The 26913-nt window shown below is 39.0% G+C and overlaps 1 non-coding gene and 1 pseudogene across 1 annotated transcript; one reads left to right on the forward strand and one right to left on the reverse strand.

Moving 5' to 3' along the window:
• Positions 1–26913, reverse strand: LOC130975142 (cystathionine beta-lyase, chloroplastic-like; annotated as a pseudogene).
• On the forward strand, positions 10954–11061 carry LOC130977386 (small nucleolar RNA R71). Its single transcript, XR_009085078.1, has one exon. It is a non-coding gene; the product is annotated as a small nucleolar RNA R71 (small nucleolar RNA).

Consider the following 26913-nt stretch of genomic DNA (forward strand, 5'->3'; position numbering starts at 1 on the left):
CTATATTGAATAGCTATGTTCTTCAATATGCAATTTTTTCCTTTTTGAGGAAGTAGACAAGATGCTGGAGCAAAACCATGTGTAATATTTTGAGTTATATGACACATTACGATTATGAGTACTAAATGACAAATTGTAATCCTATGAAATCACATACAGATAAACATAAAATACAAAATGACAATCAAAGTGTTTTGGATAAATCAAATTTTCTCAATCACTATATCAATAAAAAAAGGAATCTGATAAGTATAGAAGAAGCTACAAGACCGGAAATTGAATTGTACAAATTACAAATAGATCATTGAAACGTAAAAAATAATGTGAGTCTTTGACCAATCAAATTTCATCAAATCACATAAAAGTACATTAATCATAATCATTTAAGCTTAGAAATTAACATACTAAGGGATAGATAGACCTTAAAAATCAGGAACCACCTTTTATCTTTCACAGCAAGCACACCAGTCATAATATCACTATTTCCAGAAATAAATTTGGTAGTTGAATGCATAATGATGAGCGGATAATTTGTACACTTTTTGGCATTGTTTTTAGTATGTTTTAGTATCTTTTAGTTAGTTTTTATTATATTTTTATTAGTTTTTAGTTAAAATTCACTTTTCTGGACTTTACTATGAGTTTGTGTGATTTTCTGTGATTTCAGGTATTTTCTAGCTGAAATTGAGGGATCTGAGCAAAAATCTGATCCAGAGACTCAAAAGGACTGCAGATGCTGTTGGATTCTGACCTCCCTGTACTCGAAGTAAATTTTCTGGAGCTACAGAAGCCCAATTGGCGCGCTCTCAACGGCGTTGGAAAGTAGACATCCTGGGCTTTCCAGCAATATATGATAGTCCATACTTTGCCCAAGATTTGATGGCCCAAACCGGCGTTCAAAGTCACCTACAGAAATTCCAGCGTTAAACGCCGGAACTGGCACCTAAATGGGAGTTAAACGCCCAAACTGGCATAAAAGCTGGCGTTTAACTCCAAGGAGAGTCTCTACACGAAAATGCTTCATTGCTCAGCCCAAGCACACACCAAGTGGGCCCGAAAGTGGATTTCTATGTCATTTACTCATCTTTGTACACCTTAGGCTACTAGTTTTCTATAAGTAGGACCTTTTACTATTGTATTTAGAATCTTCTGATCTTGGGAACCTTTTTCTTTAGATCTTTTGATCACTTTGGGAGGCTGGCCTCACGGCCATGCCTAGACCTTGTTCTTATGTATTTTCAACGGTGGAGTTTCTACACACCATAGATTAAGGTGTGGAGCTCTGCTGTACCTCGAGTATTAATGCAATTATTATTGTTCTTCCATTCAATTCCGCTTGTTCTTGTTCTAAGATATCACTTGTTCTTCAACTTGATGAAGGTGATGATTGACACTCATCATCATTCTCACCCATGAACAAGGTGACTGACAACCATTCTTGTTCTACAAGCATCCGAGGCTCCAGTGAATATCTCTTGGATTCTTTAATCGGAATCTTCGTGGTATAGGCAGGACCTGATGGCGGCATTCAAGAGAATCCGGAAGGTCTAACCTTGTCTGTGGTATTCTGAGTAGGATTCAATGATTGAATGACTGTGACGTGCTTCAAACTCCTAACCTGCTGGCCGTTAGTGACAGACGCAAAAGAGGGATTCTATTCCAGTAGGGGCGGGAACCAACCGGTGATTGGCCGTACTGTGACAGAGTGCGTGAGCATTAGCTTTCACTGCGAGGATGGGAGGTAGCCACTGACAACGGTGAAACCCTACACGAGCTTGCCATGGAAAGGAGTAAGAAGGATTGGATGAAGACTGTAGGAAAGCAGAGAGACGGAAGGGAAGGCATCTTCATGCGCTTATCTGAAGCTCTCACCAGTGATATACATAAGTATCTCTATCTTTATCTTTTATGTATTTTCGTTCATCACCATTATACATTTGAGTCTGCCTGACTGAGATTTACAAGATGACCATAGCTTGCTTCATACCACCAATCTCCGTGGGATCGACCCTTACTCGCGTAAGGTTTATTACTTGGACGACCCAGTGCACTTGCTGGTTAGTTGTGCGAAGTTGTGTTTATGCCATGGTATTGAGCACCAAGTCTTTGGAGCCATTACTAGGGATTGTTTATGTTTTGAAAAGTAGTGATCACAATTTCGTGCACCAAGTTTTTGGCGCCGTTGCCGGGGAATTAAATGTCCTAACTACAGTTTCGCATTTGTTCCCTGCAATAACAGTGCCAAGTTTTGATCCGGCAACAACACCAAGTTTTTGGCGCCGTTGCCGGGGATTGTTCTTGTGTATGGACAACTGACGGTTCATCTTGTTGCTTAGATTAGGAATTCTAGATTTTTGATGATTTTGAAATTTCATGTCTAATTTCATTGGACCGAGGTTTCAACTTATCATCACAAGAGCTTGTTGATCTTGCTTTTGGAGCAGTGATCTGCTAAGGCTTGGCTGGCCTTTGGCCATGTCTAGTGTTTTGGACCGAAGCTTTCTTTGAAAGCTTGGCTGGCTGTGAAGCCATGTCTAATTCCTGGACCGGAGTCTTAGACTAGCATTGCACTGATTCCTGGAATTCTCATTAAGAATTTTGATATCTTTTTCCACTTAATTTTCGAAAATCACAAAAAAATTCACAAAAACCATAAAAACCAAAAATATTTCTTGCTTGAGTCTAGTGTCTCATTTTAAGTTTGGTGTCAATTGCATGCATTCATGTGTCTTAAGGATCTTCAAGTAATTCTTGATGATTTCTTACTCTGATCTTTGAATTCTTTTGACTTGAGTGTTTATGTGTCTCATATAGTGTCAATAATATACAAACTGCTAAGTTTGGTGTCTTGCATGCATTGTTATTTGATTCTTGTTGCATTTTGATTATTAAAAATCCAAAAATATTTTTTATTTGTGTCTTTTCAAATCAATAATACAGAGAATTGAAGATTCAGAACATACTGCAGAGGAATTATACAGAAAAAGCTGGGCATTCAAAAATGCCCAGTGAAGAAGGCAGACTGGCGTTTAAACGCCAGCCAGGGTACCTGGTTGGGTGTTTAACGCCCAAAAAGGGTGCATTTTGGGCGTTAAACGCCAGAATGGATACCATTCTGGGCGTTTAACGCCAGGATGGTGCTAGGGGAAAGATTTTGTTTTCAAATCAATTTTTTTCAAGTTTTCAAAGTTTTTCAAAATCAAATCTTTTTCAAATCATATCTTTTCAATCAAATGTTTTCAAAATCAATTTCTTTCCTTTTTCAAAGATACTTACTAATAATTAATGATTTGATTGAACATCTCTAGTATATTGCCTTTTCTGTTGAGAAAGGTTTAAATGTTTGAATCATATCTTTTCTTGTTAGGCAAGTCATTAACTTTCAAAATCAAATCTTTTTAAAATGTTTTTCAAATCATATCTTTTTAAAATTGTTTTCAAATCATATCTTCTCAATCACATCTTTTTCAAAATAAGTTTTCAATCAAATCCTTTTAACTTCTAATTTCAAAATCTTTTTCAAAAATCAATTGATTCCTTTTTCACTTTGAATTTTCGAAAATTATCAATCAAATTTTCAAAATGTTTTCAAAATATTTTTAATTGAACTTTCGAAAATTCTCTTCCCTCCTTCTCACATCCTTCTATTTATGGAGTACCACTCCTTCTCAATGCACAATTCGAACCTTATCTAATTAAAGTTCGAATTCTTCTTCTCCTTCTTCTTCCTATTTCTCTTTTCCTCTGACACCTCAAGGAATCTCTATACTGTGACATAGAGGATTCCACATTTTCTTGTTCTCTTCTCTTTCATATGAGCAGGAGCAGAGACAAAGGCATTCTTGTTGAAGCTGACCCTGAACCCGGAAGGACCTTGAAGAGAAAGCTAAGAGAAGCCAAAGCACAACTCTCTTTAGAGGACCTGACCGAATTCTTCAAAGAAGAAGAAGACATGGCAGCCGAAAACAACAATAATGCAAACAATGCAAGGAAGGTGCTGGGTGACTTTACTGCACCTACCCCTGATTTTTATGGGAGAAGCATCTCTATCCCTGCCATTGGAGCAAACAACTTTGAGCTTAAACCTCAATTAGTTTCTCTAATGCAACAGAATTGCAAGTTCCATGGACTTCCAATGGAAGATCCTCATCAGTTTTTAGCTGAATTCTTGCAAATCTGTGACACAGTCAAGACTAATGGGGTTGACCCTGAGGTCTATAGACTGATGCTATTCCCTTTTGCTGTAAGAGACAGAGCTAGAATATGGTTGGACTCTCAACCTAAAGAAAGCCTGGACTCTTGGGAAAAGCTAGTCAATGCCTTCTTGGCAAAGTTCTTTCCACCACAAAGATGGAGTAAGCTTAGAGTGGAAGTCCAAACCTTCAGACAGAAGGATGGAGAATCCCTTATGAAGCTTGGGAAAGATACAAACAATTAATCAGAAAATGTCCTTCTGACATGCTTTCTGAATGGAGCATCATAGGTATTTTCTATGATGGTCGCTCTGAACTATCTAAGATGTCCTTGGATAGCTCTGCTGGAGGATCTCTTCATCTGAAGAAGACGCCTACAAAAGCTCAAGAGCTCATTGAAATGGTTGCAAATAACCAATTCATGTACACTTCTGAGAGAAATCCTGTGAACAATAGGACAAGTCAGAAGAAAGGAGTTCTTGAGATTGACACTCTGAACGCCATTTTGGCTCAGAATAAAATATTGACTCAACAAGTCAATTTGATTTCTCAAAGTCTGTCCGGAATGCAGCATGCGCCGGACAGTACTAAGGATGCTTCATCTGAGGAAGGAGCTTATGATCCTGAGAACCCTTCAATGGAAGAGGTGAATTACCTAGGAGAACCCTATGGTAACACCTATAATTCTTCATGGAGAAATCACCCAAATCTCTCATGGAAGAATCAAGAGGGACCTCAACAAGGTTTCAATAATAATGGTGGAAGAAACAGGTTTAACAATGGCAAACCTTTTCCATCATCTTCTCAGCAACAGACAGAGAATCCTAAGCAGAACCCCTCTGACTTAGCAACCATGGTCTCTGATCTAATTAAAACCACTCAAAGTTTCATGAATGAAACAAGGTCCTCCATTAGAAATTTGGAGGCACAAGTGGGACAGCTGAGCAAGAAAGTTACTGAACTCCCTCCAAGTACTCTCCCAAGCAACATAGAAGAAAATCCAAAAGGAGAGTGCAAAGCCATAAACATGGCCGAATTTGGAGAGGATGGAAAGGAAGTGGACGCCACTGAGGAAGGCCTCAATGGGCGTGCACCAACTTCCAATGAGTTCCCCAATGAGGAACCATGGGAATCTGAGGCTCAAAATGAGACCATAGAGATTCCATTGGACTTACTTCTGCCATTCATGAGCTCTGATGAGTATTCTTCCTCTGGAGAGGATGAGTATGTCACTGAAGAGCAAGTTGCTAAATACCTTGGGGCAATCATGAAGCTAAATGACAAGTTATTTGGAAATGAGACTTGGGAGGATGAACCTCCTTTTGCTCACCAAAGAACTAGGATGACTTGTCTAGGCAGAAACTACCTCAAAAGAGACAAGATCCTGAGAAGTTTTCAATACCTTGTACCATAGGCACCATGACCTTCAAGAAGGCTCTGTGTGACTTAGGGTCAAGTGTAAACCTCATGCCTCTCTCAGTAATGGAGAAGCTAAGGATCTTTGAGGTACAAGCTGCAAGAATCTCATTAGAGATGGCAGACAACTCAAGAAAACAAGCTCATGGACTTGTAGAGAATGTTTTGGTAAAAGTTGAAGACCATTACATCCCTACTGATTTCATAGTCCTAGAGACTGGGAAGTGCATGGATGAATCCATCATCCTTGGCAGACCCTTCCTAGCCACAGCAAAAGCTGTGATTGATGTTGATAGAGGTGAACTGATCATTCAAGTGAATGAAGAATCCTTTGTGTTTAAGGCTCAAGGATATCCCTCTGTCACCATGGAGAGGAAGCATGAAGAGCTTCTCTCAATTCAGAGTCAAACAGAGCCCCCACAGTCAAACTCTAAGTTTGGTGTTGGGAGGCCACAACCAAACTCTAAGTTTGGTGTTGAACCCCCACATTCAAACTCTAAGTTTGGTGTTGGGAGGTTCCAACATTGCTCTGAGTATCTGTGAGGCTCCATGAGAGCTCTCTGTCAAGCTACTGACATTAAAGAAGCGCTTGTTGGGAGGTAACCCAATGATTATAATTTATATAGTTTCTTTTGTTATTTTATGTTTTTTGTAGGTTGATGATCATAAGAAGTCACAAAATCCATTAAAAAAGCAAAAACAAAATGAAAAACAGGAAGAAAAACAGCACACCCTGGAGGAAGATGTTGCTGGCGTTCAAACGCCAGTAAACCTAGCAGTTGGGCGTTTAACGCCCAGTCTGGCACCATTCTGGGCGTTTAACGCCAGAAAGGGGGCACCAGACTGGCGTTAAACGCCAGAAAAGGGTAAGAACCTGGCGTTAAACGCCAGGAATGGGCACCAGCCCGGCGTTTAACGCCAGAAATGGCTCAAAACGTGATTTTGAGCAACATATGGTGCAGGGATGACTTTTCCTTGACACCACAGGATCTGTGGGCCCCACAGGACCCCACCACCACTCTCTCTCTTCTTCCCCCATTCACCAATCACCTCAACACCTCTTCCCCAAAAACCCTTCACCTATCAAATCCCATCTTTCTCTTCACCACTCACATCCATCCTTCATAAACCCCACCAACCTCACCCTTCAAATTCAAACCACTTTCCCTCCCAAACCCACCCAATATGGCCGAACCCCATCTCCCCTCTCTCCTATATATACCCTTCTTCACTCCTTCATTTTCACACAACCAAAAAACCACTTCTCCCCCTCCTTGGCCGAATACACTAAGCCATTCCCTCCTTCTTCATTTCTTCTTCTTCTCCTCTCTTCTTTCTTCTTTTGCTCGAGGACGAGCAAACCTTTAAGTTTGGTGTGGTAAAAGCGTTGCTTTTTCGTTTTTCCATAACCATTTATGGCATCCAAGGCCGGAGAAACCTCTAGAAAGAGGAAAGGGAAGACAAAAGCTTCCACCTCCGAGTCATGGGAGATGGATAGGTTCATCTCAAGGGTGCATCAAGACCACTTTTTTGAAGTTGTGGCCTTGAAGAAGGTGATCCCCGAGGTCCCCTTTTCACTCAAAAAGGGTGAATATCCGGAGATCCGCCATGAGATCCAAAGAAGAGGTTGGGAAGTACTTACCAACCCCATTCAACAAGTTGGAATCTTGATGGTTCAAGAGTTCTATGCCAATGCATGGATCACCAAGAACCATGATCAAAGTGTGAACCCGGATCCAAAGAATTATCTTACTATGGTTCGGGGGAAATACTTGGATTTTAGTCCGGAAAGTGTGAGGGTGGCGTTCAACTTGCCTATGATGCAAGGAGATGAACATCCTTACACAAGAAGGGTCAACTTTGATCAAAGGTTGGACCAAGTCCTCACAATCATATGTGAAGAGGGCGCACAATGGAAGAGAGATTCAAGAGGTAAGCCGGTTCAATTGAGAAGGCATGACCTCAAACCCGTGGCTAGAGGATGGTTGGAGTTTATCCAACGCTCAATCATTCCCACTAGCAACCGGTCCGAAGTTACTTTAGACCGGGCCATCATGATCCATAGCATCATGATTGGAGAAGAAGTGGAAGTTCATGAGGTTATAGCCCAAGAACTCTACAAGGTGGCGGATAAGTCCTCTACCTTAGCAAGGTTAGCCTTCCCTCACCTCATTTGTCACCTCTATTATTCAGTTGGAGTTGACATAGAGGGAGACATCACCATTGATGAGGATAAGCCCATTACCAAGAAAAGGATGGAGCACACAAGAGACCCCTCTCATCATGAGATCCCTGAGATGCCTCAAGGGATGCACTTTCCTCCACAAAACTATTGGGAGCAACTAAACACCTCCCTAGGAGAATTGAGTTCCAACATGGGACAACTAAGGGTGGAGCACCAAGAACACTCCATTCTCCTCCATGAAATAAGAGAAGATCAAAGAATCATGAGAGAGGAGCAACAAAGGCAAGGAAGAGACATTGAGGAGCTCAAGCACTCCATAGGACCTTCAAGAGGAAGGAAGAGCCGCCATCACTAAGGTGGACCCGTTCCTTGATTTCCTTGTTCTTTATTCGAATTTTAGTGCTTATGTTTATCCATGTTTGTGTCCTATGATCATTAGTGTCTTAGTGTTTATGCCTTAAAGCTATGAATGTCCTATGAATCCATCACCTTTCTTAAATAAAAACGTGCTTAATTGAAAAGGAAAAGAATTGCATGAATTTTGAATTTTATAACAGTTTAATTATTTTGATGTGGTGGCAACACTTTTGTTCTCTGAATGTATGCTTGAACAGTGCATATATCTTTTGAATTTGTGGTTCATGAATGTTGGCTCTTGAAAGAATGATGAAAAAGGAGACATGTTACTGAGGATCTGAAAAATCATAAAAATGATTCTTGAAGCAAGAAAAAGCAGTGAATACAAAAAAAAAAAAAAGCAAACGAAAAAAAAGGGGAGAAAACGAAAAAAAAAAGGGGAAAAGAGAAAGAAAAAGAAAGAAATAAAGTTGTGATCCAAGGCAATAAGAGTGTGCTTAAGAACCCTGGACACCTCTAATTGGGGACTTTAGCAAAGCTGAGTCACAATCTGAAAAGGTTCACCCAATTATGTGTCTGTGGCATGTATGTATCCGGTGGTAATACTGGAAGACAGAGTGCTTTGGGCCACAGCCAAGACTCAATAAAGTAGCTGTGTTCAAGAATCATCATACTTAACTAGGAGAATCAATAACACTATCTGGATTCTGAGTTCCTAAAGAAGCCAATCATTCTGAGTTCCAAAGGATAAAGTGAGATGCCAAAACTATTCAGAGGCAAAAAGCTAAAAGCCCCGCTCATCTAATTAATACTGATCTTCATAGATGTTTTTGGAGTTCATTGCATATTCTCTTCTTTTTATCTTATTTGATCTTCAGTTGCTTGGGGACAAGCAACAATTTAAGTTTGGTGTTGTGATGAGCGGATAATTTGTACACTTTTTGGCATTGTTTTTAGTATGTTTTTAGTATCTTTTAGTTAGTTTTTATTATATTTTTATTAGTTTTTAGTTAAAATTCACTTTTCTGGACTTTACTATGAGTTTGTGTGATTTCTGTGATTTCAGGTATTTTCTGGCTGAAATTGAGGGATCTGAGCAAAAATCTGATCCAGAGACTCAAAAGGACTGCAGATGCTGTTGGATTCTGACCTCCCTGTACTCGAAGTGGATTTTCTGGAGCTACAGAAGCCCAATTGGCGCGCTCTCAACGGCGTTGGAAAATAGACATCCTGGGCTTTCCAGCAATATATGATAGTCTATACTTTGCCCAAGATTTGATGGCCCAAACCGGCGTTCAAAGTCACCTACAGAAATTCCAGCGTTAAACGCCGGAACTGGCACCTAAATGGGAGTTAAACGCCCAAACTGGCATAAAAGCTGGCGTTTAACTCCAAGGAGAGTCTCTACACGAAAATGCTTCATTGCTCAGCCCAAGCACACACCAAGTGGGCCCGGAAGTGGATTTCTATGTCATTTACTCATCTTTGTACACCTTAGGCTACTAGTTTTCTATAAGTAGGACCTTTTACTATTGTATTTAGAATCTTCTGATCTTGGGAACCTTTTTCTTTAGATCTTTTGATCACTTTGGGAGGCTGGCCTCACGGCCATGCCTAGACCTTGTTCTTATGTATTTTCAACGGTGGAGTTTCTACACACCATAGATTAAGGTGTGGAGCTCTGCTGTATCTCGAGTATTAATGCAATTATTATTGTTCTTCCATTCAATTCCGCTTGTTCTTGTTCTAAGATATCACTTGTTCTTCAACTTGATGAAGGTGATGATTGACACTCATCATCATTCTCACCCATGAACAAGGTGACTGACAACCATTCTTGTTCTACAAGCATCCGAGGCTCTAGTGAATATCTCTTGGATTCTTTAATCGGAATCTTCGTGGTATAGGCAGGACCTGATGGCGGCATTCAAGAGAATCCGGAAGGTCTAACCTTGTCTGTGGTATTCTGAGTAGGATTCAATGATTGAATGACTGTGACGTGCTTCAAACTCCTAACCTGCTGGGCGTTAGTGACAGACGCAAAAGAGGGATTCTATTCCAGTAGGGGCGGGAACCAACCGGTGATTGGCCGTACTGTGACAGAGTGCGTGAGCATTAGCTTTCACTGCAAGGATGGGAGGTAGCCACTGACAACGGTGAAACCCTACACGAGCTTGCCATGGAAAGGAGTAAGAAGGATTGGATGAAGACTGTAGGAAAGTAGAGAGACGGAAGGGAAGGCATCTTCATGCGCTTATCTGAAGCTCTCACCAGTGATATACATAAGTATCTCTATCTTTATCTTTTATGTATTTTCGTTCATCACCATTATACATTTGAGTCTGCCTGACTGAGATTTACAAGATGACCATAGCTTGCTTCATACCACCAATCTCCGTGGGATCGACCCTTACTCGCGTAAGGTTTATTACTTGGACGACCCAGTGCACTTGCTGGTTAGTTGTGCGAAGTTGTGTTTATGCCATGGTATTGAGCACCAAGTCTTTGGAGCCATTACTAGGGATTGTTTATGTTTTGAAAAGTAGTGATCACAATTTCGTGCACCAATATGGCCTTCAGAGCATCAATCTCAAGAACTCCTTTCTTCTGACTTGTCCCATTGTTCACAGGATTCCTTTCAGAAGTGTACATGAATTGGTTATTTGCAACCATTTCAATGAGCTCTTGAGCCTCTGTAGGCGTCTTCTTCAGATAAAGAGATCCTCCAGCAGAGCTATCCAAGGACATCTTGGATAGTTCAGAGAGACCATCATAGAAAATACCTATGATGCTCCATTCAGAAAGCATGTCAGAAGGACATCTTCTGATCAATTGTTTGTATCTTTCCCAAGCTTCATAGAGGGATTCTCCATCCTTCTGTCTGAAGGTTTGGACTTCCACTCTAAGCTTACTCCATCTTTGTGGTGGAAAGAACTTTGCCAAGAAGGCATTGACTAGCTTTTCCCAAGAGTCCAGGCTTTCTTTAGGTTGAGAGTCCAACCATATCCTAGCTCTGTCTCTTACAGCAAAAGGGAATAGCATCAGTCTATAGACCTCAGGGTCAACCCATTAGTCTTGACTGTGTCACAGATTTGCAAGAATTCAGCTAAAAACTGATGAGGATCTTCCATTGGAAGTCCATGGAACTTGCAATTCTGTTGCATTAGAGAAACTAATTGAGGTTTAAGCTCAAAGTTGTTTGCTCCAATGGCAGGGATAGAGATGCTTCTCCCATAAAAATCAGGAGTAGGTGCAGTAAAGTCACCCAGCACCTTCCTTGCATTGTTTGCATTATTGTTATTTTCGGCTGCCATGTCTTCTTCTTCTTTGAAGAATTCGGTCAGGTCCTCTAAAGAGAGTTGTGCTTTGGCTTCTCTTAGTTTTCTCTTCAAGGTCCTTTCGGGTTCAGGGTCAGCTTCAACAAGAATGCCTTTGTCTCTGCTCCTGCTCATATGAAAGAGAAGAGAACAAGAAAATGTGGAGTCCTCTATGTCACAGTATAGAGATTCCTTGAGGTGTCAGAGGAAAAGAGAAATAGAAAGAAGAAGGAGAAGAAGAATTCGAACTTTACTTAGATAAGGTTCGAATTGTGCATTGAGAAGGAGTGGTACTCCATAAATAGAAGGATGTGAGAAGGAGGGAAGAGAATTTTCGAAAGTTCAATTAAAAATATTTTGAAAACATTTTGAAAATTTGATTGATAATTTTCGAAAATTCAAAGTGAAAAAGGAATCAATTGATTTTTGAAAAAGATTTTGAAATTAGAAGTTAAAAGGATTTGATTGAAAACTTATTTTGAAAAAGATGTGATTGAGAAGATATGATTTGAAAACAATTTTAAAAAGATATGATTTGAAAAACATTTTAAAAAGATTTGATTTTGAAAGTTAATGACTTGCCTAACAAGAAAAGATATGATTCAAACATTTAAACCTTTCTCAACAGAAAAGGCAATATACTAGAGATGTTCAATCAAATCATTAATTATTAGTAAGTATCTTTGAAAAAGGAAAGAAATTAATTTTGAAAACATTTGATTGAAAAGATATGATTTGAAAAAGATTTGATTTTGAAAAACTTTGAAAACTTGAAAAAAATTGGTTTTGAAAACAAAATCTTCCCCCTAGCACCATCCTGGCGTTAAACGCCCAGAATGGTATCCATTCTGGCGTTTAACGCCCAAAATGCACCCTTTTTGGGCGTTAAACGCCCAACCAGGTACCCTGGCTGGCGTTTAAACGCCAGTCTGCCTTCTTCACTGGGCATTTTCGAATGCCCAGCTTTTTCTGTATAATTCCTCTGCAGTATGTTCTGAATCTTCAATTCTCTGTATTATTGACTTGCAAAGACACAAATTAAAAATATTTTTGGATTTTTAATAATCAAAATGCAACAAGAATCAAATAACAATGCATGCAAGACACCAAACTTAGCAGTTTGTATACTATTGACACTATATGAGACACATAAACACTCAAGTCAAAAGAATTCAAAGATTAGAGTAAGAAATCATCAAGAATTACTTGAAGATCCTTAAGACACATGAATGAATGCATGCAATTGACACCAAAATTAAGATGAGACACTAGACTCAATCAAGAAACATCAAATATTTTTTATTTTTATGGTTTTTGTGAATTTTTTTTGTGATTTTCGAAAATTAAGTGGAAAAAGATATCAAAATTCTTAATGAGAATTCCAGGAATCAGTGCAATGCTAGTCTAAGACTCCGGTCCAGGAATTAGACATGCCTTCACAGCCAGCCAAGCTTTCAAAGAAAGCTTCGGTCCAAAACACTAGACATGGCCAAAGGCCAGCCAAGCCTTAGCAGATCACTGCTCCAAAAGCAAGATCAACAAGCTCTTGTGATGATAAGTTGAAACCTCGGTCCAATGAAATTAGACATGGCTTCTCAGCCAGCCAGATTTCAACAAATCATCATGAAACTCTAGAATTCATCTTCAAGAATTTCGAAAAAAATAAATGCCTAATCTAAGCAACAAGATGAACCGTCAGTTGTCCATACACAAGAACAATCCCCGGCAACGGCGCCAAAAACTTGGTGTTGTTGCCGGATCAAAACTTGGCACTGTTATTGCAGGGAACAAATGCGAAACTGTAGTTAGGACATTTAATTCCCCGGCAACGGCGCCAAAAACTTGGTGCACGAAATTGTGATCACTACTTTTTAAAACATAAACAATCCCTAGTAATGGCTCCAAAGACTTGGTGCTCAATACCATGGCATAAACACAACTTCGCACAACTAACCAGCAAGTGCACTGGGTCGTCCAAGTAATAAACCTTACGCGAGTAAGGGTCGATCCCACGGAGATTGGTGGTATGAAGCAAGCTATGGTCATCTTGTAAATCTCAGTCAGGCAGACTCAAATGTATAATGGTGATGAACGAAAATACATAAAAGATAAAGATAGAGATACTTATGTATATCACTGGTGAGAGCTTCAGATAAGCGCATGAAGATGCCTTCCCTTCCGTCTCTCTACTTTCCTACAGTCTTCATCCAATCCTTCTTACTCCTTTCCATGGCAAGCTCGTGTAGGGTTTCACCGTTGTCAGTGGCTACCTCCCATCCTCGCAGTGAAAGCTAATGCTCACGCACTCTGTCACAGTACGGCCAATCACCGGTTGGTTCCCGCCCCTACTGGAATAGAATCCCTCTTTTGCGTCTGTCACTAACGCCCAGCAGGTTAGGAGTTTGAAGCACGTCACAGTCATTCAATCATTGAATCCTACTCAGAATACCACAGACAAGGTTAGACCTTCCGGATTCTCTTGAATGCCGCCATCAGGTCCTGCCTATACCACGAAGATTCCGATTAAAGAATCCAAGAGATATTCACTAGAGCCTCGGATGCTTGTAGAACAAGAATGGTTGTCAGTCACCTTGTTCATAGGTGAGAATGATGATGAGTGTCAATCATCACCTTCATCAAGTTGAAGAACAAGTGATATCTTGGACAAAGAACAAGCGGAATTGAATGGAAGAACAATAATAATTGCATTAATACTCGAGGTACAGCAGAGCTCCACACCTTAATCTATGGTGTGTAGAAACTCCACCGTTGAAAATACATAAGAACAAGGTCTAGGCATGGCCATGAGGCCAGCCTCCCAAAGTGATCAAAAGATCTCAAGAAAAAGGTTCCAAAGATCAGAAGATTCTAAATACAATAGTAAAAGGTCCTACTTATAGAAAACTAGTAGCCTAAGGTGTACAAAGATGAGTAAATGACATAAAAATCCACTTCCGGGCCCACTTGGTGTATGCTTAGGCTGAGCAATGAAGCATTTTCGTGTAGAGACTCTTCTTGGAGTTAAACGCCAGCTTTTATGCCAGTTTGGGCGTTTAACTCCCATTTAGGTGCCAGTTCCGGCGTTTAACGCTGGAATTTCTGTAGGTGACTTTGAACGCCAGTTTGGGCCATCAAATCTTGGGCAAAGTATGGACTATCATATATTGCTGGAAAGCTCAGGATGTCTACTTTCCAACGCCGTTAAGAGCGCGCCAATTGGGCTTCTGTAGCTCCAGAAAATCCACTTCGAGTGCAGGGAGGTCAGAATCCAACAGCATCTGCAGTCCTTTTCAGTCTCTGAATCAGATTTTTGCTCAGGTCCCTCAATTTCAGCCAGAAAATACCTGAAATCACAGAAAAACACACAAACTCATAGTAAAGTCCAGAAAAGTGAATTTTAATTAAAAACTAATAAAAATATACTAAGAACTCAACTAAAACTACCAAAAACATACTAAAAACAATGCCAAAAAGCGCCAAAAACTTGGTGCACGAAATTGTGATCACTACTTTTCAAAACATAAACAATCCCTAGTAATGGCTCCAAAGACTTGGTGCTCAATACCATGGCATAAACACAACTTCGCACAACTAACCAGCAAGTGCACTGGGTCGTCCAAGTAATACCTTACGTGAGTAAGGGTCTATCCCACAGAGATTGTTGGTATGAAGCAAGCTATGGTCACCTTGTAAATCTCAGTCAGGCAGACTCAAATGGGTATAGTGATAAACGAAAATAACACAAAGATAAAGATAGAGATACTTATGTATATCATTAGTGAGAGCTTCAGATAAGCGAATGAAGATGCCTTCCCTTCCGTCTCTCTACTTTCCTACTGCCTTCATCCAATCCTTCTTACTCCTTTCCATGGCAAGCTCGTGTAGGGTTTCACCGTTGTCAATGGCTACCTCCCATCCTCTCAGTGAAAACTAATGCTCACGCACTCTGTCACAGTACGGCTAATCACCGGTTGGTTCCCTCCCCTACTGGAATAGAATCCCTCTTTTGCGTCTGTCACTAACGCCCAGCAGGTTACAAGTTTGAAGCACGTCACAGTCATTCAATCATTGAATCCTACTCAGAATACCACAGACAAGGTTTAGACCTTCCGGATTCTCTTGAATGCCGCCATCAGGTCCTGCCTATACCACGAAGATTCCGATTAAAGAATCCAAGAGATATTCACCAAGCCTCGTATGCTTGTAGAACAAGAGTGGTTGTCAGTCACTTTGTTCATAAGTGAGAATGATGATGAGTGTCACGGATCATCACATTCATCAAGTTGAAGAACAGGTGATATCTTGGGACATCTAGTTCTTAGATCATTGGGAGGCTGGCCTCACGGCCATGCATAACAATATCTGCAGGGGACAATAAAGAGTTAAAGCTTTTCATTTTATCTCATCCAATATATATTTCTACTTAAAAAAAATGGAGTAAATATTAGATAAGAACAGAGTATTAAGTGACCAAATCATAAAATACAAGAAAAGTGGGAGAATATGTTCATTGCCTGACGTTAGGATTTTTGCTAGTAAAGAATTTTATAAAAATAGTCCCATTGTAGATATAGATTCTAAACCAACAGAAATCCCTTTGTGCAAACGTTTTAGTTGTCACAAGTAACAAACCCCTTTAAAATTGATAACCGAGTATTTAAACCTCGGGTCGTCTTCTCAAGGAATTGCAGGGAGGTATGTTCTTATTATTGGTTATGAAGATTGTAAATCGGGATTTTGAAATTTGGGCAATGGGCACAGGTATATTTAAATGACAAGTAAAATAAATTAACAATAATAAAATCTCTTGGCAAGGTATAAGAACTGGAAGTCCTATCCTAGTTATCCTTATCAATTGTGATGAGAATTGGATTTTTCTCCCACTTTGTTAACCTCTAACTATGAAGGTAAATTAAGTGGATGAATTAATTCGAATCCTCAAGTCCCAGTCTTTCCTTAGGAAAAGTTGGAGTTATTGGATCTCGAATTAATTCTTGAAGAATTCCAATTTTCAATCATCAATGAGTTTGATAACTCAAGAGTCACCAATTATTCAACCAAAGCCAAAAGGGAAAATATCTAAATTAAATCAAAATCATTCAGATAAATAAAACAATCATAAACTGAAATACCTCAAATAACATTAATTAAGAAAATCAATCCAAACATAAAGAGTTCATAAACTAAATTGGAAAAATATATAAAAGGGATATTGAACCTGTGATTGAAGAAGATGAAATCCTAATCCTAATCCTAATCCTAAGAGAGAGGAGAGAACCTCTCTCTCTAAAAACTACATCTAAAACTAAAATTATGAATTATGAGAGCATCTTGAGTCTCTACATGTTCCCTGACTTTAATCTGTGTTTCTGGGCCACAAACTGGGTTGAAATACGGCCCAGAATCTCTGCCAGCGACTTTTGTAATTCTGCAGATCGCGCACGTCACGCGTCCGCGTCGTCCACGCGATCGCGTCACTAAGCATTTTTCGTATCACGCATGCGCGTCGTCCACGCATTCGCGTCGTTCATGCAGCTTCCAATCCACGCGGTCGCGTCAGGCACGCGATCGCGTCACTCTGATTTCTTCCATTTCACGCGGTCACGTGAGCCATGCGACCGCGTGACTTCTCGCTGGTTATCTCCTCAATTCCTTGTGTTTCTTTCATTTTTGCACGCTTCCTCTTTATTCTCTAAGTCATTCCTGCCCTATGAAGCCTGAAACACTTAACACACAGATCAAGGCATCGAATGGTAATAGGAGAGGATTAAGATTAGCTAAATTAAGACCAAAGAAGCATGTTTTCAATCATAGAACCAAACTAGGAAGGAATTATAAAATCATGCAAATCATATGAATAAGTGGGTGAAAAGCTTGATAAAACCACTCAATTAAATACAATATAAACTATAAAATAGTGATTTATCAACCTCCCCACACTTAAACATTAGCATGTCCTCATGCTAAACTCAAGGAGACCAAATAAATGAGTAGGGAAAGGCAAGACTCATGCAATGCAACCTATGAATGTGAATGCAACTACATGCTAAAATGATTCTACCTACTTGGTGAAAAAGTAAATAAATCTTTCAAGAATAAATATGAACTGGATTTTACTAATTCAAATCACAAAATACAATACAAATAACTTGCAAGAAGAAGATAGCTCATAAAAGCAGGGGACATAGAATTAAGCGCTGAACCCTTACTTGGTGGTGTATATCATTCTAACTCTCAAGTGTCTAGGGTCAATTCTCTCAATTCTCTACTAATCATGCTTTCTATAGCTTGCTCTTCATCTAATCAACAAAAATTTAATGCACCAATACACAAATCAAGAGGTCTTTTAAGGGTTGTAATGGGGTTAAGGTCAAGGTAGGATTGTATTTGGCCAAGTGGACTAAAATCTGAATCTTTAATTAACATAAACTTTCCACCTAACTTAAGACAATCCATTTAATTAAAATGCAAAATCTAACTTCCCATTAACTGTGCTTTCCACATGTTCATGCATCCTAAAATTGAGTTTAGTACATATGCATTGATACCAACATTTACTTTGGGGCATTTTGTCCCCTTTTATTAATTGCTCTTTTCTTTTTCTTTTTCACTTTTTTTTCTTTTTATTTATTTATTATTTTTTTCTTTTTCTTTTTATTTTTCTCAATGCATATGATTAAAGTATTGAATGCAATAATATGTGCTCAACTATTATTTTGCACATTTTCACTAAAATATACAACACCCAATTATTCAAACCTAATATTTTCAAACCCAACTTCCCCACACTTAAATCATGAGCACTTTACTAGTCTAAGCTAACCAAGAATTCAAATTAAGGACATTATTGTTTTCCGCTTAGAGTTAGTAATGAGCTAAAGTAAATAACAAATGGGTATATTAGGCTCAAATTGGTTTGCAAAAGATAATGAAAGGGTAAGGCCATATGGGTATGTAAGCTTAGTGAAACAAGGGCCTCAATCATATCAGTGCATGCATACATCAAACAATAGAAATATAGAATTAAGCAAGACAAAGATCACAATTTTAGAGAGAAAAACACACACCAAAAATAAAATATTGGTTGATAAAATGCAACCAATCAAATAGGCTCAAAATCTCACTGGTTTTGTGTGTTCGAGCTTTAAACCATGTTCCAAAATAAGATTTCTTCAAACAAGTTTTTTTGTCAAAAAGTTTTATTCAAATTAGTGAAATACTATAAAAATTTCTTGAAAAAGAAAATATCACTTTAACCAAGTGGTAAAATATGCAAAAAAAAAATCAAACAAACATGCAATCAAATATGCAAATGCAATAATGAATAAACAAAAAAAAATAAAATAATGGTGTTGAAAGGAAGAAAATAGCTAACCCATGGAGATCGGTATCGACCTCTTCACACTTAAAGATTGCACCGTCCTCGGTGCATGCTAAGATGGGCAGGTGGACGGGTTATTCCAACTGATGCTTCTCTCCAAAGATTGTGCAGATGGACTTGTCTTGTCTCCCCATGTAAAGGTCTTCCGGTTCCCATCCGGGTGGCCATCCTGAAAGAAAAAGGGAAGAAAAGTAACCCATAAATAAAGATAAGAAAGTAAATGAAGTATGGATGGGTTAATGCCAAATGATAAGGGTCTCATTTATAGGGAAGCTTCAACATGTACGTGAGAAAACAATAGAAGCCATGGCATGCCAGTGGTACAAAATGTACAACAATGGGGAAGAGATTGGGTAATGAAAGATAATGTAAGTTCATGTTAATGCAAAAGGAATACAGGTATCATAAAAGATTGACATTGACCGAAAAATAGCATTACCCAACATTGTAAAACAAGTCACTAAAAATTATACCAGAAAAGATTCAACAGTTAAATAAGAAAAGTAACACCAAAGGAAAAATAATAAGTGTAGAAAAGAAAAGAAAAGAAAAATATGCACTAAATTAAAATGCAATGAATGAAATATGCAAATAAATAAAATGAAAGATAAGAAGAATGAGAAGGGAAATAAGTGAGTAAGAAAGGAGGGAGGGAAAAATTAGGTTTGGGGAAGAAAAGATAAGATATTTGGCAAATTAGGATAAGCTGTGCGGCGCAAGCGACGCGGACGCGTGGGGCACGCGGTCGCGTGACTTGCGCTTTAAGTTAATTGACACGGTCGCGTCGGTCACGCGGTCGCGTGACACGTTTTATGCTACTGGCGCGAGGGCAGCCTCGCGCTCGCACAACTCTCTGTTCAAAATCATATTTTGCCAAATTTTGGGTGACGCAATCGCGTGGTCGACGCGATCGCGTGAGTGGCCAATATGGGGATATGACGCGGATGCGTGAGCCATGCGTCCGCGTGGGTAGAATTGTGCGTTCAGCGCCAATCCAGCACCACTCTTGCACAATAATTCGTTGTGCACCCTTTTTACGTCAAAAATCAGGGCACGCGGCCACGTGGATGACGCGGACGCGTGGGAGGCTTATTTTCCATATGACGCGGCCGCGTGGGTGACGCAGACGCGTGAGCATGTTTGTGCCTAAAGCGCTCCTCCAGCCACGCTTTCGCGTGACTCTCTGTTCACTTTCTTTTCTTCACAGCGCACTAGTGACGCGGACGCGTCAGCGACGCTGCCGCGTTGCGTGCATTATTTTTTTTATGCAAAATGCAGAATGCAATGCTTAATGTGAATGCTATGTATGATTCCAGGTTCAATAAAATAAAAGAAAATTCAAAAACAAACAAAACTAAATAAAATTAAAATTGAAAAAGGAACGATCATACCATGGTGGGTTGTCTCCCACCTAGCGCTTTTAGTTAAAGTCCTTAAGTTGGACATTTGTTGAGTGATGCGGCGGAAATTGGTGAATTAAAAATTATTAAAATATATACGTTGCAAGTATAGTTCTTAACTCGCCAGAAATCCACTTATCAATTTAGAAATGTGTCACAGGAATTTAAAATTAAAATACTGGGAGTATGAATCCCAGGTCGTCTCCCAACGAGTTGCAGAAAAGTGTGCTATTTTATTAATCAGATGTTTTCAAAAAGGTTTGAGTTAAGTAAACAGGAAATAAAATTGGAGAATTTGAATAATGTAAATAAAAGCCTTGACTGGGAGTTGATTAGTTGGAAGCCCCATTATTGTTGGATTACTCACTAGATTGATTGATAATTAAAGGTTATCCTGTTTAGTTATCTCTTACTAGGTAAGGGAAAGTCAAACAAGTTTGAATGCTATGTCCGTTCACAAGTTGCAACCCACTTAATTAAAAGGGATTGGTGTTAGTGACTAGAGGCCAATCCAACAATAAACCCAATTACAATCTTTCTTTTAAGCCTTCCAACTCAAGGGTTCCTTTCAATCAACTCCCCATCAAGTTAGGGAACTACTCGCTCATTGTGAATGTAAAATTCATAACATATGAAAGGGAATTGAAGAAAGACATTGTAAATAAAAATCAAAATAATCAATTAAAAATAAAAATAATCCTTGTATTAAATAATCCTAAAAATATTCCAATGGTAAAATTAACAAAGCAAAGGACATGGAAGAGTAAAGCCAAGTAAAGAAAACGAACTAGAATGACGAAGTCTTGATGAGGTAATAACTCTTCTCAGTATCCCAATGCAAAAAGTGGTAGAAAAATAAAATCCTAAGAACTATCAATGTCTCCAGAGAGAAAACCTAGAGGAAGAGTAAAAACTAGATCTAAAACTAAAACTGTGTAGAATGAATTGTTGTTCTGGTTTCTGCATGTTCTCTGGCTCTAGTCTGCTGTTCTGGGCCAAAAACTAGGTCAAAATAAGGTCCAAAATGGCCCCCAGCGAATTCTGCAGATTATGCAGATCGCGCTCGTCACGCGATCGCGTCATCCATGCGGACGCGTCATTTGTGTTTTTCCCTGCCACGCGGTTGCGTCGTCCACGCTTCCGCATCACTTGTGCTTTTCCAATCCGCACGGTCGCAGGAGCCATGCGGCCGCGTCACTGCGATTTCTCCTCTTTCGCGCGAATGCGTGAGCCATGCGGCCGCGTCACTTCTCACTGGTTATTACCTCAATTTCTTGTGTTCCTTCCATTTTTGCTAGCTTCCTTTCCAATCTCCAACTCACTCTTGCCCTATAAAGCCTGAAACACTTAACACACAGATTACGGCATCGAATGGAATAAAGGAGAATTAAAATGCATAATTAAAAGTCTCTAGGAAGCAGTTTTCAATCATGTAATAATTTCAGGAAGGAAATATAAATGCATGCTAAATTAATGAATAAGTGGGTAAGGATCATGATAAAACCACACAATTAAACACAATATAAACCATAAAATAGTGGTTTATCAGTGAGCTCCCTGTTATGGTGGCTTGTGCTTGAACTCATCCAGGAATCTCCACCAATGTTTGTGATTCCAGTAACCTCCGGGGTCCCAAACTAGGCACAGAAAGCCTTTAAGTAAGTTAAAGCAAGTGACAAGGCCCCAAGAGTGGTGATTGATAGAATGGATTCCTGGGTCTCAGACCTTGCCTTTGCACCCGTCTTTTGGTTGAGCAATATTGTTCCATCCGGGTGGCAAGCAGTCTGAATTCTCACGTAAGCGGCCAAACAACTTCCTAGACCCATTTAGTTGAGCTTTACACCAACCTTTGCATTTAAACTTTTAGCACACAACCATGTTGAACCTTGCTTGACAATTCTTACCACTGGCCATCTTCCTCTTACTCTTAATGCCACAAAGAGCTCTAAGTTGACCATCCGTCTCCAGTAGCCCATATTCAAGTGGAATTAGAAAGCTAAGGGATATGAATTTTACCCACTTGAATATTGTGAAGGATGATGGCAACTTAGGGGGAAGGGTCTCCAACAACTTTGGCAAGGTGATTCCAAGCTCCACTCCCTTGTGCTCTTTGACAACGTCCACCTCTTTGCAAACTTCTTTGATTTCAACCTCTTCCTCTTGGTAGCTTTCTTCTAATTCAAACTCTTTTTCATTGCACACCAAGGGCATGGGAGGTTGTGCTTCTTCTTCTTGAATCTCTATCTCTTGATTAACCTCTTCCAATTCTTCTATTATGACATGCCTTGGAGGTTGTACACCCTCCTCAACATCAATTTCAAATACCTTGGAAGGAGGCTTTATGACTTGAATTTCCCCTGGAGGTTCTGCATCTCCTAAGTCTTCAACCACTTGTTCCAGTACAAATTCATGCTCCTTATTGTCCACTGGAGTTTCTAATGTCTCCTTCATGCTACATTCTTCATTAGATTGTACACATGAAGCCATGGGGGTTCCTTGAGTGTTCGAACGTCGGGAAGCTAATTGATATATTGCTTGCTCCAATTGATGAAGGGTTGCATGAAATTGATCTACTGTTTTAGGAAAATGATCCATTGACTCTTGTTCCTCCTTGATGATTACCTTTCCGTGACAACTCCCTTCAATTACTCCTTCATCTTCAAGGGTCTCTCCTACCTTCATCTTTAGTGCCTCCTCTAGCTCCTTATGAAGTATGGATTCGCGAAGATGATCCTCTCTCTCTTGTTCCATATCAATAGCATCATTGGGATCATCTTGCTCTTGGATTGATGGATGTGGGTGCTCTTCCATGGATGGTGGTGATGGGATGGGTGGATCATTATGTGGTTGAAAAGGAAGTGCACTAGAGCTTGAGGGTTGATTGTTGAAGGTATTTGGTGGTCCGATTCGAGCAGCGAGAGCTTGTATAGTAGAGTTTAGATTGGTAAATGCTTTCTCCATAGAGGTTTGGGGTGGATAGGAGGGTTCATTTGTTGGGAGAAGGGGTTCATGGTAGGCAGGTGGTTCATCTTGATAATGATAAGGAGATGGTGTATATTGAGGTGGTGGTTCTGTGTATGGTTCATTTGGCTCATATGGTGGTTGGTATGGTGGGTAAGAGTTAGGATCGTATGAGGGTGTTTGGTGGTAAGGGATTCGTGAGTATGGTGGTCCAAAGCTATGTTGAGGAGGGGGTTCATAGGCGTATGGAGGTGGTTGTTGCCATGAGGGTTGATTAAATCCTTGTGGCTCTTCCCATCTTTGATTGTTCTAACCTTGATGCCTCTTCCCATTATAATCTCCTCTTCCTGCAACATAGTTGTAACCAGACTCATAGCCAAAGGGGTGAAAGTTCATAGTAGTAGAAGAAAATAAAAACAAAAACTAACAAAAAGAAAATATTTTAAAAAAGATATAATTTTTGAAAAAAAATAAGATAGGATTCTGAAAAAGATATGATTTTTTTAAAAAAATATAAGATAAGATAAAAATTTTTAAAATCTGAAATTTTTTTTAAATATTTAAAATAACCAATAGTAAGGCACACGTTTGCAATTCCCCAATAACGGCGCCATTTTGATGTTAGGATTTTTGCTAGTAAAGAATTTTATAAAAATAGTCGCGTTGAAGATATAGATTCTAAACCAACAGAAATCCCTTCGTGCAAACGTTTTGGTTGTCACAAGTAACAAACCCCTTTAAAATTGATAACCGAGTATTTAAACCTCGGGTCGTCTTCTCAAGGAATTGAAGGGAGGTATGTTCTTATTATTGGTTATGAAGATTGTAAATTAGGGTTTTGAAGTTTGGGCAATGGGCACAGGTATATTTAAATGACAAGTAAAATAAATTAACAATAATAAAATCTCTTGGCAAGGTATAAGAACTGGAAGTCCTATCCTAGTTATCCTTATCAATTGTGATGAGAATTGGATTTTTCTCCCACTTTGTTAACCTCTAACTATGAAGGTAAGTTAAGTGGATGAATTAATTCGAATCCTCAAGTCCCAGTCTTTCCTTGGGAAAAGTTGGAGTTATTGGATCTCGAATTAATTCTTGAAGAATTCCAATTTTCAATCAACAATGAGTTTGATAACTCAAGAGTCACCAATTATTCAACATAAGCCAAAAGGGAAAATATCTAAATTAAATCAAAAGCATTCATATAAATAAAACAATCATAAACTGAAATACCTCAAATAACATTAATTAAGAAAATCAATCCAAACATAAAGAGTTCATAAACTAAATTGGAAAAATATATAAAAGGGATATTGAACCTGTGATTGAAGAAGATGAAATCCTAATCCTAATCCTAAGAGAGAGGAGAGAACCTCTCTCTCTAAAAACTACATCTAAAACTAAAATTATGAATTATGAGAGCATCTTGAGTCTCTACATGTTCCCTGACTTTAATCTGCGTTTCTGGGCCAAAAACTGGGTTGAAATGCGGCCCAGAATCTCTGCCAGTGACTTTTGTAATTCTACAGATCGCGCACGTCACGCGTCCGCGTTGTCCACGCGATCGCGTCACTCAGCATTTTTCGTATCACGCGTGCGCGTCGTCCACGCATTCGCGTCGTTCGTGCAGCTTCCAATCCACGCGGTCGCGTCAGGCACGCGATCATGTCACTCTGATTTCTTCCATTTCACGCAATCGCGAGAGCCATGCGACCGCGTGACTTCTCGCTGGTCATCTCCTCAATTCCTTGTGTTCTTTCCATTTTTTGCACGCTTCCTCTTTATTCTCTAAGCCATTCCTGCCCTATGAAGCCTGAAACACTTAACACACAGATCAAGACATCGAATGGTAATAGGAGAAGATTAAGATTAGCTAAATTAAGACCAAAGAAGCATGTTTTCAATCATAGAACTAAACTAGGAAGGAATTGTAAAATCATGCAAATCATATGAATAAGTGGGTGAAAAGCTTGATAAAACCACTCAATTAAATACAATATAAACCATAAAATAGTGGTTTATCATTGCTATTTCCTTATAAAGCTTATACCATCAAATAATAGTAATAATAAAAAAAATAATAATAATGCTTATACCTGCTCCAAGTTCTAATGGCCGAGGAAACACAGGTGATATTATACTATTATCCACCAACACCAGAGCACCGTGTGCATGAGCCATCTCAGATATTTTCTGTTAATGAATTAATAAAGGGTAAAAATATCATTATTGTGAGAAGAAACCACCAAAGAATATTCCATAGTCAAATCTAAAATCATGATTATAAATGACTTCATAGCTGAAAACAACAAAAAACTTCAGGTAACAACACTAAAAATTTAGAACTTCACATTCAGCATCATACTCGAATTTCAGTAATTTCTAGTCGAGGATTGGTTGGGCTCTCAAGCCACATAGCTTAGTACGAGTCCAATAGTAGATGCAACCTCATTAAGAGCACTTGTATTTACCCGTCTGCAAACATAAGAATTCAACTACAATCAGTAATTGGTATTTTACTTCTTGGAACAAACAAACTTGTTTGTTTGTTGCCATAATTAATTACTAGTTAGGGAAAAAATGAACAACATTAACTGACAAGTTAGACTAACTTGACCACAATGCCATTCTTTGGAATTACTCAAGACAGCAACATGTCTGTTCCACCGTATAGATCATCTCCAGCAACAATTTTCTCACCTACACTATATTATATTATCAGTGCCAAATATCAGAAAATATAATTTTTGCATCAAAAAGGGGAAAAAGAACAGTCCTTTGAGAATTCACGGCTTTCAGTCCCATAGTGTAGTAATCGGTAAGTTTTCCAAATGAATCCAACAAACGAATAATCTTGGAAAAATACCAATAGTGATGACACTACACTGCATGAGTGAATGCATGCAGAGACTCCAAAGCATGAAACTACTCATATTCTTAAATACTCAGTGATGAATCTAATCTAAATTTCACAACTAAAAATGACGAAAAACCAGATTATAGCACAATCAAGAAAGAAAAGGCACCAGCTTGAACAAGATAAAAAATAGCACTCAGAGCAGCCATTCCACTGGTGAAGCATAGGGCTCTATCCGCCTTATCAAGTTTCGCCAACAAACTGAGAACACAGCATGCAAGGTAAAACATGGTGAGAAAAGAAAACATTAATGCCCCAATATTGGCAGTTGCAATGGTAAACAAACACAACTAACAAGACACAGCGAACCTTTCTAAAGCATCTCGAGTGGGATTTCCACTTCTAGTATAATCATAGGGAGCATTTTCTATTGCATTAGGCTACATGAATAAGAGTACTGGTCAATAAACATAATGAGATCAAGAGAAAACTACTCTCTCCATTCCAATTAGCACTCTTACTTTTCCAGTACATCAGAAAATCAATGTATCTAGACACATTTATGTCCATATACATTGGAAAGGTTCATGTCACAGTGTTTATCAAAAAATCAAAGCTTCACCTGCTTAAAAGTAGCAGTCTAATAGAGCGGATTACTGACTGCTCCTAAAGGATCATTGCATTGAGTCAATAAGATAATTGCATTGAGACTTTGGCAAAGAAAACAAAATTAAGTAACATTCAAACAAAATAACAATGATCTTCGTTGTAGAAAAAAAAGCCTCAGAAAAAAGAATTAAATCATCGAGAAGTGATTGAAGTTGAAGAAACATACGTGGCTAGCAT

Source organism: Arachis stenosperma, chromosome 4 (assembly GCF_014773155.1).
Source record: "Arachis stenosperma cultivar V10309 chromosome 4, arast.V10309.gnm1.PFL2, whole genome shotgun sequence".
NCBI lineage: Eukaryota > Viridiplantae > Streptophyta > Magnoliopsida > Fabales > Fabaceae > Arachis > Arachis stenosperma.